This window comes from Mustela putorius, unplaced genomic scaffold (assembly GCF_011764305.1).
Source record: "Mustela putorius furo isolate JIRA1106 unplaced genomic scaffold, ASM1176430v1.1 tig00000460_pilon_pilon_pilon, whole genome shotgun sequence".
Classification (NCBI taxonomy): Eukaryota; Metazoa; Chordata; class Mammalia; order Carnivora; family Mustelidae; genus Mustela; species Mustela putorius.
Genome location: NW_025421389.1, coordinates 2300944 through 2318333, shown reverse-complemented (window position 1 = coordinate 2318333; position 17390 = coordinate 2300944).

Here is a 17390-nt window from a genome sequence, read left to right as displayed (position 1 = left end):
CTTCTCCTACTCCCCCTGCTTGTGTTTCCCTCTCGCTGTGGCTCTCTTTGTCAAAACAAATAAAATCTTTTTTTAAAAAAGTTTTATGATACTGTTATATAAAATTGCATTTTACTAGTGTTTAAATTAAGAGAGAGGGAGGGTGGTAAGGATGGCTGGAAGGAAGTTACAGGCCACTTCTGACGTCATCTTTATTTTCCTATTAATTCTATGCAGTAAAATTTTTACTTAAGATAATGTATTTTTCTGTTCCACATTTCCATTTGTTTCTTTTTATATTTTATGTTTCTCCACTGAGGTTTTCTATTATTTTATTCTCTAAAAGCAAGTTTTGTTTTGTTTTACCACATGAAGCATACTTATAATAGCTTCTCTTAGTTTTGGTCTAACAACTGCAGCAACTGGATCATTCACCGTGAGCTTGTCCTCTGTTGCTGTCTCTAGAAAATTGGATAGCCTTTCCTTGTTCTTTATGTGTTTACTAATTTTAGATGTATCTTAGATGATGTGTATTATGCTTTAGAGAATTTGTATTCTACTATATATCTCCCAAGAGTGTGAGGTGTTTTTTTGTTTTATCAGGCAATTAGCTTGATTAGATTCAAACATTAAATTCATTCTCTGATGGATGATAGCTCAAATCTCAGTTTAGTTCTTAGTTTTATCTGTAAGCTAACTTTACCCTCTTGATGTATAGTTTAGTGGTCAGAGACTTCAGTAGTATTTGGAACCTTAAAATCTCTACTTCTTGCATTTACTCCTGGGAAGTTCTCCTCCTGGGAAGACCTTGAATGCCAATTCTTGTTACTCAAACCAGAAAGTCTACTTAGCATTTTTCTTTTTTTTTTTTCTAAATTTTATTTATTTATTTGACAGAGAGTGAGAGAGAGCACAAGCAGGCAGAGCAGCAGGCAGAGGGAGAGGGAGAAGCAGGCACCCTGCCAAGCAAGGAGCCCCACATGGGGTTTGATCCTAGGAGCCTGGGATCATGACCAGAGCCATAGGCAGTTGCCTAACCAACTGAGCCACCCAGGCACCCCATACTTAGCATTTTTCTTAGCTTCTTTTCTGCTTGACTATAGCTTTCTTCTTGGGATCTTTGCTACCTACCAATGGCAAGTTTGTTTCTTCGTTTGTTGAATGTAACTTTTAGTTTATACATATATTATACTACAAAATGATCAAAAGGAAAATTGTACTTATTGCTCCATCTTTAACTTCCTGGATAGTAAATACTTAAAAATATACTTTTATTATACTAAAAAACTAGTTGACAAGAAGTTTTAGAAAACAAGTATACACATTAGAAATGCCCTTTGAAAGGCTGAAGAGTGTTACAAAGTCTTCTGTGGTTTAAAGAATATGACATATTTTGATGTCTCTCAAAAATTGAAAACAATGGAACAGAATAGAGAGCCCAGAAATAGACCCTCAACTCTATGGTCAACTAATCTTCGACAAAGCAGGAAAGAATGTCCAATGGAAAAAAGACAGCCTCTTCAATAAATAGTGCTGGGAAAATTGGACAGCCACATGCAGAAAAATGAAATTGGACCATTTCCTTACACCACACACAAAAATAGACTCAAAATGGATGAAGGACCTCAATGTGCGAAAGGAATCCATCAAAATCCTTGAGGAGAACACAGGCAGCAACCTCTTCGACCTCAGCTGCAGCAACATCTTCCTAGGAACAACGCCAAAGGCAAGGGAAGCAAGGCCAAAAATGAACTATTGGGATTTCATCAAGATCAAAAGCTTTTGCACAGCAAAGGAAACGGTTAACAAAATCAAAAGACAACTGACAGAATGGGAGAAGATATTTGCAATTGACATATCAGATAAAGGACTAGTGTCCAGAATCTATAAAGAACTTAGCAAACTCAACACCCAAAGAACAAATAATCCAATCAAGAAATGGGCAGAGGACATGAACAGACCTTTCTGCAAAGAAGACATCCAGATGGCCAACAGACACATGAAAAAGTGCTCCATATCACTCGGCATCAGGGAAATACAAATCAAAACTACAATGAGATATCACCTCACACCAGTCAGAACGGCTAAAATCAACAAGTCAGGAAATGACAGATGCTGGCGAGGATGTGGAGAAAGGGGAACCCTCCTACACTGTTGGTGGGAATGCAAGCTGGTGCAGCCACTCTGGAAAACAGCATGGAGGTTCCTCAAAATGTTGAAAATAGAACTGCCCTATGACCCAGCAATTGCACTATTGGGTATTTACCCTAAAGATAGAAACGTAGTGATCCGAAGGGGCACGTGCACCCGAATGTTTATAGCAGCAATGTCCACAATAGCCAAACTATGGAAAGAACCTAGATATCCATCAACAGATGAATGGATCCAGAAGATGTGGTATATATACACAATGGAATACTATGCAGCCGTCAAAAGAAATTAAATCTTGCCATTTGCGACAACATGGATGGAACTAGAGCGTATCATGCTTAGCGAAATAAGTCAAGCGGAGAAAGACAACTATCATATGATCTCCCTGATATGAGGAAGTGGTGATGCAACATGGAGGCTTAAGTGGGTAGGAGAAGAATCAATGAAACAAGATGGGATTGGGAGGGAGACAAACCATAAGTGACTCTTAATCTCACAAAACAAACTGAGGGTTGGTGGGGGGAGGGGATTTGGGAGAAGGGGGTGGGATTATGGACATTGGGGAGGGTATGTGATTTGGTGAGTGCTGTGAAGTGTGTAAACCTGGTGATTCACACACCTGTACCCCTGGGGATAAATATATATGTTTATAAAAAATAAAAAAAATAATTTAATAAAAATTGAAAACTTTTCATAATATGTTGCTAATGTTCTTAAATTTGTTTATGGTTGTAGATCTTACTGCTATTTAAAAACTACAAAGAAAAGTATTTCAATAAATCATTTGACAACTCACCCCAAAAGAAAACTAAGTCCTCTGCTGTATGACTTACTTCAGCATCACTGCTTAAGCAGAACTGATTATGATGAGGTGGACGATAATGTAAGTTTTTGATGAACTGTCTTATAGAAAAAATTTTAAGACAACAAAAAACATGGTATGTTAAATTCTTTATATATATTGATATCTTCAGTTGTACTTATATAATTTTGATGAAGTTTACTTTGGAGTTTGTTGAATAATCAATTCTAACAGATGCTTAAGTCTTATTTGTTCATCCACTAGATTGCTATCTAACTGTAAAACATCAACACTCTCTACAATGATACAGACAGATCCATGAACATTAAGGCAGAAAAGAAAGAAAAAGAACTAAGAAAGAAATTGAGTGATCTGAGTGCCTAAAGAGAAATGTATTTCCCCTCAATATGGAAGTTAAATTTTATTGCACCATAAATATTTTAAAAGGTCCCAAATTAGAAAAACAAAAGCATATTAAGCATGAACACAATGAGTATCCTAATTCATCTAAAACATATTTTTATTTTATTTTTTTTAAAGATTTTATTAATTTATTTGACAGACAAAGATCACAAGTGGGCAGAGAGAGAGAGGGGAAGAAGGCTCCCTGATGCAGGGCTCAATCCCAGAATCCTGAGATTATGACCTGAGACAAAGGCAGAGGCTTAACCCACTGAGCCACTTGGGTGCCCCCTGTAAAATGTATTTTTAATTAAGGAATTTAAATTTGGTTTTATACATTTAAAACCTGACACTGAGACAAAGACATTTTGCACTTGAAATCCTCAAGTGATTCTTTAATTAAAAAAATACTTAAGGGTCACCTGGGTGGCACAGTGGTTTAACCCTCTGCCTCCAGCTCAGGTCATAATCTCTGGGTACTGGGATTGAGCCCTGCATTAGGTTCTCTGCTCAGCAGGGAGCCTGCTTCCTCCCGCCTGTCTCTGCCTACTTGTGATCTCTCTCTCTGTCAATAAATAAAATCTTAAAAAAAAATACTTAAGCAAAACTTTATTAACTTTAAATACTATCTTTGGCTATTATTAGTCATTAATGTCTTTTGGAAGTCTTCTGCAGTGGATTGAGATCCCTAAGAGTTAGCCACCTTAATAATTTCAAGAGGGTTATAATATTTCTAATATTTAAGATGAACTAAAAAAAGTGAGGAGTAAGGAAAAGAAAATAGTTTTTCAGTTGTATCTATAAGATAAATCCTAAAAAATCTCTTAAAGCATCTGCTTAAAGCCAGTATGTTATCCCAAAGGTTGACTATGTTTATTCTTGTTCCTGTGAGGTAATTCGTTAGTTGCCTACAATTGAGGATGTCTATAGAGGCAACATAGGATGATGTAGAGATTATTCATCTAGTACGTGACTTCTATTTTTCTTTTTTTCACATTTGATACTGGGTAAGGATAAAAAGTGTATTATTTTATCTATTTGGAAAAAAATTGTGAAAATAATGCATACAATTGGAGTTGTTATGAATGTTGACCATCCCTACTCTTACTAATAGTGCTTCAAACACTGTACAAGAAGTTCTCATGAAATATTTTGGTAGAGAATTTTACTTTTCTCACCTTTTGGTGACCTCACTTGGATAATTACAGCATATGGTCCCAGTGAGTATGAAAAGTAAGCATGAAATTTAACCATTTTAAAACATGCCAAAAGGAAGTATAACAATAACTTTTCCCAGTGTTCTCTAATGAACAAAATGATAATTTACCAGATGTTTCAGATTTGCAATAATTAAAACCATAAAATCTTTCCAATAGAATTGAGCAAGAATATTTCAAAAATTATATTTTATGTACTTGAGCTATGATTTCAAAATCCAAATTACTTTATCAGGCTCTTTGTTAAAAATGTGCAAGATTTTGTACCGCTGATTTTGATTCTGAACTGTACTTTAAATGATCAATATTTATAATTTATCACAATCGCAGTTATAGCAATGAGAGTCCCCAGAAGTCAAATGATGGAAGAGTCTATAATTTTAGAGAATAATAGCTATTCTTAGTAAATTACATAATGATTTAATATGTACAATTTCAATAGTTTATGTAAAAGGCTATTACAGTGTTAAATGTATTATTTATACACTTAGCATGAGCTTAAGAGATAATAATAATAAATTAATTTAATCAACATATTCATCTTATGTATATCTCAAAATTTAGCATATTTTAAAATGAATATTCTAGGGAATTTCCAGTGAAGGTTATCAGTTAAGAGAAATAAGCAATTTCTTCCTATGTCTAATTACTACTGTATTGTTTCTTCGAAAGCTCTTTACATTCCTCAGAATTATTTCTTCCTCAAGTGAAAAATGGTTATTATTGAAAATTATTACTAATTAGAGATAAGTTCCAAATTTGAAGTTGTGATACTATCTGAAATAAGATATTTTCTCCCACCATATACATTGTCAATATTAAAATAATTGCATTTGGGGGAACCTGGGTCACTCAGTAGGTTAAGTGTTTACCTTCAGCTCAGGTCATGATCCTGGAATCTTAGATTAAGTCCCTGCATCAGGCTCTCTGTTCATCAGAAAGTCTGCTTCTCCCTTTGCCTCTGCCTGCCACTAGTGTTCTCTCTCTTGCTTGCTCACACTCTTTTTCTCTAGCAAATAAATAAATGAAATCTTAAAAAAATAAAATGATTGCATTTTATTTAATTATACACAAATTAAAAAGAAAATAAAACAACAATGATAATAAAATATAAAAATATAAAACCTAGATTTGGTGAGTGCTGTGAAGTGTGTAAACCTGGTGATTCACAGACCTGTACCCCTGGGGATAAAAATATATGTTTATAAAAAATAAAAAATTAATAAAACAAAGAAAAATTTACAAAAAAAATAATAAAACAGCTTATCTGAGCATGATCAATATATTAGATAATGTGCATTTAAAATGGATAAAACAAGTATTGAGACATGCGGGTGACACAATAAAATGGAAGAAAGACTGATATAAAGCAAAATGATGCTGTGGGATCTTACACATTTTTAAGGAAGAGTTCATTAAATTTGTCCCTTATATTTTTACTGCTTTTATTCTTGTTCTTCTGTTGTATTCCATTATAATTATGTTATTTTTATAATATTTTGTTTAAGAAATTTATATTTAGAATCCTCAGAATAACACATTTCCAATTGTTTATTTTGGAGAAACAAACAAGTAAAAGAAAAATTTGGACCCAGAGCTTAGTGGTGAGCCAAATGAGATACTCATTTTCTTCCCTATGGAAAAAAAAAAAAAAAGCAAGGTCACATTGGGTAAAAACAGAGGGATGGACTAGCAATTTCTATTTGTGGAATTTTGGGACTTAGTCCATTTTAGGACCCTTTCAGATTTGTGCATCTTACCTCAGTCATGGTTCTAAATAAACAGCTAGAAAAAATATGAGAGAAGGAACAGCAGTTGAATATTATTTTTGCCTCAAATGATAAGAAAAAACTTTTGAGTAATATTTTCAAAAGGCCCAATAGAATCCAGTAGAAACAAAATTACTTAAAATATTATTTTTGTCCTTAGTTCCAGGAGACAATTTTCAATTTAGAGCTATGTGCAAGTTAATTGATTTCTAATTTTAATATCTGCCTAATATATTTTAGTTACTTTATTATCAGAATAAAAAAAAGTTGAAGTCTATTACTTCAAAATCTACTCATTCAGTTTAGAGCATACCATTTTTCAAAGATTATGTAGATTGCACTTATAAGAGTATCTTCAATCTAGTTGCCTAATGTCTTTTATATGCAGATGGATCTTTGTAATACATTTGACCCAATATTTCTTGAAATTAAATCACATTCTCTATTGAGTTTTTGATATTTCAGCAGTACTTGGTAAGTGATAAATTAGAACTAAACTTTGAATAAAGTTGTAAAATTCACCTTTATATCCAAAGTAATAAAATTATCCATTAACCCAAAGTAAAATGCTGGCTAGAAAAATTCTCATTTCCACTTGAAAATAATTTTCAAAATCTTTATTATTTTATCATATGTTTTTCTGTAAACTGAATAGTTTAAAAATAACTTTTCTAAAATATATATTTTTTGTTTTTAAAAGAATTGTTAAATTGTTAAGTTCTTTTACTTAATTTTACTTAATTACTTATATCTTACCTGACATTCCATCTAGACGGAGACAAAAGGTCAAACAAAACTTTTTGGGGTAATGACTTAATCATCTCATGAAATTTACATTTACCAATCTAGCTTTTTTTTTTTTTTAACTGTCTCAGAAAATGCTTACCCAATATCAGGAACCATGGTTTTGAAGCTTTAAATGCCTGCGACTATGGACCATAATCATCTCTGCTATCCACACATACACTGATTTCCTTACTTTTTCAATTACCAGATACTTGTGGGTTTACTTTTTCCTATTGAATGGGTTAGATGCTGAATTGACTATGGTAAACAACAAACTTAGGGCCACTGACCCAAGATAACTTATATCTGTAACAGAGTTGTTGAGGGGCTCAATTGTGTTCTACTAAAATACATATGTTAGAGTCCTAACTCCAAGGACCTCAGAATGTGACTGTATTTGAAGATAAGGTATTTAAAAAGGTAATTAAGTTAAAGTGAGGTATTAAAATCAGTCTTTATTCCATATGACTAGTAATCTTATAAAAAGAGGAAATCTGGACTCAGGTAAGAGAAAACAATGTACAAGCTAAGGGCCAAGACAGCCATGTACAAGCCAAGGAGAGAAGCCTCCCTCATAATAGTAAGAACATTTCTGTTGCTCAAGCCCCTCAGTCTGTGATACTTCATTATGGAATCATTAGCAAACTAGTACAAGAGGTAACAGAAATATATAGTAGATAACCTTAGAATGTCATATTTGCTATGATAAGTAAAACACAAAGTACCGTAAGCTAACTAAAACCAAAAATACTTAATCTGGACTCAGAGGCATCTTTATGAACATGCAGTCAGTACAGTCAAACAAAGTCCTATGTTTAGATTATTGTTTTGCTGTCATTTTCTTAAAGATTTAATGATTTTTAACCAAGAGCCCTCATGTTTTCATTTTGTCCTGGGTTACACAAAATATGTAGTCCTCTCTGAACTTGTGTGTTCAGAAGAGGCTTCCTGGAAGAAGTGAAGGCTAAGTAGGACTTAAATAATGTGCTCAGTTCATCATTCATACCTGTGAGTGCTTAACTAAACTAAGTATGAATTTTATGTGTGAGTGTGTTGGATAGAGGAGGTAAAAATGTTACTTGATTAAAATTTAGTAATTTAAATCAGTTACTAACATAATTCTGAATGTAGTGACACAAAATTGATTTTAAGTACCGTGGTTCCCTCAAAATCTAAGATCAGATGTGCAGAATTAAATTTGTAATATAATTGAGTGTTGCAAAGCAATTTTTGGTGATACAAAGTTCACCAGACTGTTGTTAGAATTAAGTGGCCTAACATATTAATGCATAGTAGACTCAGTAAGCTTTATTTACCCTCCCTTGCATTTAGGGATTATCACAAATTTGAAATATTTATCTCACTCTCCAATGTTAGCTTCTTACTTGGGAAAACAATTTTTCCAGCATGAAAAATATTAAAATAAACCCTAGATTATTTTCTCAAGTTTTCAGAGTTGGTGAATCCAAATTTCCTACATTTTAGCAAAAGGACTTTCAGACAGAACAGAGAACAGAGATGTGAGACAATTGTCAAAGAAATAACACTGTCCCAAAACATGTCTCCACAAGTGGAAGATTTTTAAAACAAAAATCTGGAATATCTCTTTGAAATTTAAGAATAAAATTAATGAAAGATAATTTAAATGTCAGGGGGAAAAGAGAAATGGAGAAGAATTTTATTATAAAGATATGAAATCAGGGACCTAAATGTTAGGCATTAAAGAGAGAGCAGAATATTCATTATCGCTCCCAAAATATGTTTCTGGAAACAGAACTCTACAAATTCAGTTGCCATACGTCTACAATATAAAAATACATTATACATTCCCACATTCTAGGTCATTCCCCTTCTCTGATTTTATATCACTTATCTCACTATATTAAAATTGGTGCTAGCTTGCCTCATTTCATTGCTAGATTGAGAACTAAGAAGGGTAAAAATCATATCTTTCATTTCTCTTTCCACAATGCTTAGTTCAGTGCCTGTCAAATAATGACTGAGCAATAAGTATAAATTGAAGGAGTGAAAAACTAACATGCATCTTTAAAATTTTATAGTATTTTAATTCAGGGATGGTAATCTAGAAAAAAAAAGATGATAGGTCATTGAAAGAGTTGTATATTTTTAAAGGAAAATTTATATTAAAAATAAAGAAAAACAAACATTTCAAGCAAAAAGTGATTTTAGAGTGTATATTTTAGAAGATACTCATTAGCTACTAGATACATAGTATCTAAAGCATGTATAAAAGGGCAGAAGTTTAAAAAATCACAATTAGCCAGATGTGCTTTGAACCAAATGATTCTTCTTACAAACCATTCAATTAGTATCTGTGTATATTAAGTAGATACATGAATGCTTCATGCTGATTACTAAATTGCTTTGTTTGGCAGATAGATCTATTTTTTCTCTAAAATAAATTCATAAAACTCAGTTTAGGAAACTATGTAAAATAACTTCAAAGATATGTTACCTAGCAGAATAAACTATGAGACTAATTCACCAAGCTAAACTCAGTCAAATTTCAAAACCAAGCACAATGAATAATTTCCTTGGAAAATAAAGTTTTAAAAATTTGACTATAGTAGAAATAAGAGTTTTAGGAATAAAGATGAAAATACATGGGGTGCCTCGGTGGCTCAGCTGGTTAAAGCCTCTGCCTTTGGCTCAGGTCATGATTCCAGGGTCCTGGGATCGAGCCCCCGCATCCGGCTCTCTGCTCAGAGCGGGGCCTGCTTCCCTTCCTCTCTTTCTGCCTGTCTCTCTGCCTACCTGTGCTCTCTGTCTGTCAAATAAACAAATAAAATCATTATAAAAAAGATGAAAATACACACACACACACACACACACACAGATTATTATAGGCATAATGCCATAATGCAAGACAATTTCCATTTTTGAAATATACACTTTTCTAGATTGAGAGGGTTCATGTGTGCCCAGAAGAATATATTTTAATAAATATTTAATAAAGTACACAATAAGGTACCACTGAAGGTGATTCAACTTCAACTGAAGATCTAAACATGGATATATCATCAATTTATGAATATTATATGGATATCCATAAATTGATATATAATATATATGTATATATATATTATATCTCATGATATAATCCTGTATTAAGTAGAATGGAGGAAAAAACAATTTGTCATGAAAATCAGATTAAGTAAAGGTGCCTGTGTAACTCAGCCATTAAGCATCTGCCTTTGGCTTGGGTCATGATACCCAGTGTCCTGGGATCAACCCCTGCATCAAGCTCTCCACTCAGTGGGAAGCAGACTTCTCCCTCTCCCACTCTCCCTGCTTGTGTTCCCTCTCTGGCTGTATTTCTCTTTGTCAAATAAATAAATAAAATCTTAAAAAAAAAAAGAAAGAAAAAGAAAAACAGATTAAATAATATTAAAAATCTATGGATTTTTAAGTCAATACCAGGACAATGAGGTAAGTGAGATAAACAAAAGTTTGTATTCCTATAGCCAATGTTAAAATTGAATTGTAAGGCTAAGAAAGACAGCATTATATTGATTATATCAATTAATAAGAGAAGAGGGTACCAGGAGAGTTTTGAGCTGGCTCAAACAGATTGAGGAGAGCTTATCCATTAGCATTTCTTCCTAACTCCATGTTCAGTAAGATCATTTTGAGACTTGAAATTGGCCTTAATGTGGGTATTTTCAAGATGGAAATTGGGAAGAACCCCATATCAAGTCTCTTGGTTTTTCAATTATTTAGTTTTTCCAAAGAAGATTTCCAGCACACCACTAGTTAACAAATTCCTTGGGTTCACAAACGGACAAGAATTTCTTCAAGAGCAATAGTGAAATATATTGTATAATAACAACTTGGTTAAGACTTAAACTATGCTTGCCTGAGTCTTCTTGCCTTGATGACTCTATAGTTAGTTGGTCCCAAGAAGAACTCACACAAATTTTGGCAGGCTGATGTGAAGCATGCAGACTTCACTTTTAGAAAAGTCTTGTGGTCAGACAAGATGAAGGCCCTGTTTCCCCATTATTCTCCACTTCACATTCAGTTTATCCTCCTGACTATTGGCTTTGCTAAGAGTGGTCTCAGATCCACATTTGTGATGAGTATGTAGGTACAAGAGCTTACTATAGAACGTTCCAGAAACACCTCTTTTTAGGTCCATTTTGACACTGGATGTATTTGGTTCCTTTGATACTTCTTATTCTTCCCTTTGGCCTCCTGCACTATTGCTTTAGGTGAATTGGCTAGTGACTATCTGATCTTCTCATTCTCTCATCCAGAACTATACTTCTCCATTTTTGCCTACATTTTGTAAGATCTATTACCTCTACTAAAATATATCAATCAAAATAGGTTAGTAGATATACTTCCCAGACTGAATTTTGACTGATGCAGAAAGGGACTCTTTTTTCTCAAAATGGTGTTAAAGAATAAGGATGTTAGAATCATCTGCAGTTCCTAAAATATATCTGATATGAATATAAAAACAATTTTGCAGTAATGATCATTATAAGTAGACATAAGAAGTTGGTCAAGTTTGATCACTCGTGAACTTAAATTAGTATATTTCTTATCTGCAAATGTCTAGACACTTGGCTGATATAAATTACAACTTTTAGGGAGAGATCCCATTCAGATAATCCTTGCATCTACATCAATATAGTATGCTGTTGTCTTTCACTTTATTTAAAAAAAATTGAATATGTGTACATTTCCATATTAAGGATTACAGATCCATGAGGTAAACAACAACCTCTGGTCTCAAGGAAAGTAAAAGAAATAAGTACTTGTAGTAATCAAAAAAAGTATGTATTTTTTGTTAGTCACTTTCTTTTTTAATTTTTTGCAAATATAGAATAAAGACAAATTATAGGTGGTCTTGGAACCTGGCTTAGGAGTTTGTAACTACCTAAGTAGACAATGGAGAACATTAAAAAGGTATGAGAAAGGCAAGAATATGACTAAATTGAAAGGTCTTGATATAATTTGAAAGCTTGATATGATAACATGTATGAAACAAAATTGAACAGACAAGGAATAGGAGTTGTAACCATTAGTTGGAAAATGAATAGATGATAGCATAGATGATAACTAAAGGGCTTGAATTAAAATAATAATAATGACTAGAGAGCAGATAGTAAGCAAATATTTAAAACCACAGATTCAGTTATATAATATGCAAAATTGGCAAATGGTTAGATATCATGCAAACTAGAAGGAAGAGTCAAAGTGTAAATTAACAGAAATGAGGCAGATGGTTTCATTGTATCCCTCTTACAGTCACAAAGATTGATCATAAAGCTAGTGAAGTTTAAGCTTCAGAAACCCTGAAAAAAAAAGGCTGCTCTTGAAGTAATGAGGGGGACTATAAATGTTTCATCTAAGTCATTTTTTTTTTATAAAATCTGAAAGCATGAGATATTTTAATCACAATCGGTTAAAACTGATACCTCTTTTTACTCTGACTTACATTTTAACAGAACAATTTACTGTCTTTCTTGTTGGGTGACTTGGAGAGGCTATATGCACTTTTATGATCTAGCTAAAACAAACTCACTTGCTGATATATTTAGTCTAAGTTTTGTAGAATGTATTCGTTTGCTTCATAGTCAGTTTCCTGTATGACTAAGTTATTCCTAGTCATCCTGATATTAAAATGACTTTCAGGAATATAAGTACCTCCCATTCTGCTGATTCAGCCAGCATCAAAATGGAAAGATGCAAAGCCAGATGTGACATTTTAACATACTCTGGAGAACGTGAGGGGTAGAGGAGAAAGAGAATTTGAAATGCATAGAGCTAGAAGTTAGTCCATGGAAATTCTTTCTATTTTCAGATACACAAAATTATAAGCAGTGGATTTGGTTTTCATTGATGCCATTAAAAATGGAAATGCTCATCTGTTATAAATATACTTGATCACATAGCATATACAGTTATAAAAAGGACCATATTATTTTCCTTTCTCAATGGACATATATTATCTATTAAACTAGATAAGCTATTTTAACTGCATTTTTAAAAGATGCTTTGTGGCACTTGAATAAAGTGAGAAAAACTGTCAGCTTCTGATTTAGACATATGAAGGAAAGAAAAATTTTTATTAGCCAACATCTTAAGTAATTAAATAATAAAAAGCCAGGTAAAAATAATAGATTTTGAAAAACAGAATAAAGATAAGTAAAAAATAGAAATATTTTTACACATTAACATAAGTTTTAAATAAAATAACAGATAATACCATTTCAGTAACTCATTAAGAGGAGGAGATAATTGGGGGAGACAAGATGGCAGAGAAGTAGGAGTCACTGTTTCAATCTGTTCCCTAAAGGGAGCTGATTACCTACCAAAGAACTCTGATCACCCATAAAATCAGCCTGAGATTAGAATTAAACACTTCTGGATCTCTACGGGGATAGAAGAAGACAGAGGAGAGGAAAAGCAGAGTGGGAACATCAGACTGATAATCAGAAGATAAACAAAAGGGCAGAGGGGGAATTTATGTGCTCTGGAGCACCCAGAGGGGAACAGACTGAGGCTTCTCTCTGAGATGGAGGTCTGGGTACAGATTGCTTTCCTCTAAACCTCCAAAGAACTGCCACAAGCTGTCATGGGGAGAAAAAACAAACAAAAAAACAAAAAAACCGCCAGAGAACAAAAGGCTGAAAAACCAGTTTCCTCAGAGCCCAGCCCTTTTATGGGGGCAGGAGGACTCAACTCTAGCAAGACTCCCTGAAAAATGATGTGGCAGGCCCCTCCCCCAGAAAGCCACCAAAACAAAACAAAACAAAACAAAAATAAGCAAACAAAAAAAAAAAAAAAAAACAAGAGGACAACTACCACTATTTCATAGATATAACTTTTATTTTTAATTTGTTCCCACTATTCTGTTTCTCTCTCTTTTTTTAAAATATAACTTTGTAACCTATTTACCATCACAACGAGATATTCGGTACATCAAATTCCACAATAACCTTTTAACCTGAACATTTTTGATATGCATACCTGTGTTTTTCTTTTGCTTTTCTATTTTTAAATTTTTATTTTATTTTATTTTTAATATTCATATAGAGATAAGCTTCAAGGTAATCCCCTTTCCCCAATTAATGTTACCCTATATATAAACCAGTTTTAATCCCCCTTTATCTCAGGAAAGTTGAGTCCGTTAACAAAGATACCAGGATACATCCAGGAAGAATCAAAATAAACTTCCTCACCCACACTGAGAATTTATAACCACCCTCCCGTCTTTTTCTTCTGTCAGTGTTTCTGTGTATTTGTTTTTATCCTGGTAGTATATAAATCTTATACTTGGGGTTTATTTTGATGGGGTTGTTTTATTTATTTATTTATTTATCTCCTGTCTTCTACTTTTGTCAGTCTTTTTGTTTGTCTGTTTTTTAAATCTTACCTTTGGGGCCCATTAGGGCTGGGCCTTCTCTTTTTATAAATCTTTGTTTCTCTATTTCTCTCTCTCTTTTTTCTTATGTCTTTCTTTTTGGTGGGGACTCTCGATTACTCAGAAGCGTTCCAGGGTGAACCTTGCCCACACCATGGTTGTTACATTCAGCTACACATCCATTCAGTCATCTCTCACCAAAATGACTAGGTGGAAGAATACCCAACAAAAGAAAAATTCAGAGACTGGGCCCTCTCCATCAGAGCTATTGGATATGGACATAAACAGTATGTTGGAAGAGGAATTTGGGGTAACAATTATCCAGGAAATAGCTAGGTTGGGGAAAGCCTTTGATTACAAAATGGAACTGATTAGGGTAGAAGTGAAAGCCACTAGGGATGATGTTAACAATGCTCTCAATGAGTTCCAATCATTCTAAATTCTCTAAAAGCTAGAGTAACTGAAGCAGAAGATAGAATCAGTGATCTGGAGGAGAAATATCACCGTCCAACAGTGATAATAATGACCCTCCATCCGGTTGGGTTTCAAAAAAGGAGCCTTTATTTCATATGGCCATCGCTTATATAGGGGAACTAAGCCAATCAGCATAGACAGCAATATGCATCCACCAATCTTAAGCTTGTTACCAAGTACCCACAGCATAGCAATAGTTCAACAGCCAATAGGTAGTACTTCCTGTTTACGATCAGTCACTCTAGACACACCTTCTGGCAAATCACCAGGCACCATTTTGCAAAGCTCTGCGGTTGACGGATTTCCGGGCTCCTGGAGCATCCGCCCTCAACAGTTCCCCCTTTTTGTTTTACGGTAGAAGGAAAGAATCAGCAGGGGTCGTGCCTGTCTTAGGTTGTCGCAAGGCCAAGAATATCCTTACCCATCATTGGATCATGATGCTTATAGGATCATGTCCTGTCTTAGGTTGGCATATTCTGCCTATGATCTTACCCGTCTTTGACTACCGATCCAGCATACTGAGCAATACTTGGGGCGACTGTCCGGACTTGATGGATAACAGAGCTTGTTTGATGGCAATGGTGTCTCTTTTACGAATCCTCATCATGGGGCAAATGCACCATAAGCAACACACCACAGCGAATATCAGCAATCCACCCATGGATATGAACCCAAACCATTGCTTCCCCCATCTTACAACATTTTTCATAAAGGCAACAAATTGAATACTGAAGCTACTTCTACCTTACTGGAATTAACGTTAACAATATTAGCATGAAGCTGTATTGTCAGATTCGTGAATCTGGCACTCCAGTTACCTGTAAGCCTCTTGGATAGTTCCCTGGAATAATTAGCTGCTCGAGTGAGGTTATCATATGCAACTGGAGTAATGCAGAGTCCAGTATCTGAGCGAAGGTATCCTACAGTCAGTAGTTGTATTACAATGTCCGTTTGTTCTGGTAGCAAGTCAATCCGCTGATTAGCAAAAAGAATACCCGCAGCGAGATGATCATTAATTTCACTCTGGGTTTGTAGAGCTTCTGCGGTATTCGTAGACAGTTGATTAATCTCCTTGGCAGTAGGAATAGCAATGGCAAGTGCAGTAGCAGCAGCAGCGGCGGTGGCAGCAGCGGAGGGGGCAACAGCTGTCACCACGCAGCAGTGATACCAAAGTCTTTTTTATGTCTCAGCAAAACTGGAAGGTGTCCCTCTGGGACAGAGATGGGCATAGGCAAAAACACTGGAATACGTATTATCATAGCAAATGAAAAGCCTGTAGCATTCCAACATTGTGTAAGGAAGCAAGTGTTCAACATACAGTTCAACTTATTAGAAATGGTTGTACTGTTACTGGCAAGAAACATAAAAGGGGGGGGGGAATACAAACAGGAGTAGGCAAAAATGTGATATTTTTAGAACAAGTTTGCACTTCAACACTCGTTTCAAATATTTGGGAAAAGTTGTGCTTGTAAGAGGAGTTACATAATAAATTAGTAGTTAAGAGTGCGGGGTAAGTAGCAGAGGAAGACGTTAAAGGGAGTGGATAGGGCCAGGCTTTAACAATGGCCCAAAGGGTCGGTCCTGATGTCATGGTCAGAAATGCGTATATCATCATCATCCGGATTATCATGTCACCATGGCTGTCGTCCTTTTGGGCTTCTGCCTCTTTTGGTGCCAAGTGTAAGACTGGCTTGACTAGCCATTCAGGGATCCAAATAGGGGATGGAGCATTCTCTGGAAAGACACAAACAGAGCCTCGGCTCCAGATTAGCACTTGGTCTGGGCCCTTCCATTGACCCGACAGATGGTCCTTCCAAAGAACTTTAGGTTGAGAATTCCCTAGTGTGCACCAATGTCTTTTGGTGGCAGTACGCTGGTTTTTATCCACATTCAAGAAATTTAAAATGTAGAGGATAGTGGATAGTTTGTCTCTTGGGGATCGGAATGTATCTCCTATTCCCCCTTTTTGTTTAAATAAGGTATTTTTAATAGTTAGGTGGGCACGTTCCACTATGCTTTGACCCTGGGGATTGTAGGGGATACCAGTGACATGAGTGATTCCAAATGTAGCACAAAATTGTTTAAATGTAGTAGAGGTATATCCAGGGCCATTGTCTGTTTTTAATTGTTTTGGTATCACTAGAACAGAGAACGAATGCAAACAATGTGCGATAACATCTTTAGTTTTTTCTCCAGAATGCAAGGAGGCTGTAATAAATCCAGAGAAAGTGTCAATGGAAACATGAACGTATTTTAAGAGTCTGAATTTGGGCATATGTGTTACGTCCATTTGCCATATGTGATTAGGGAGTAACCCCTTTGGATTGACTCCCAAAGAAGGTTGAGGGATTAAGGAGACACAGCGTTCACAGGATTTAACTATATCGCAAGCTACAGCTTTAGTAAGTTTTAAT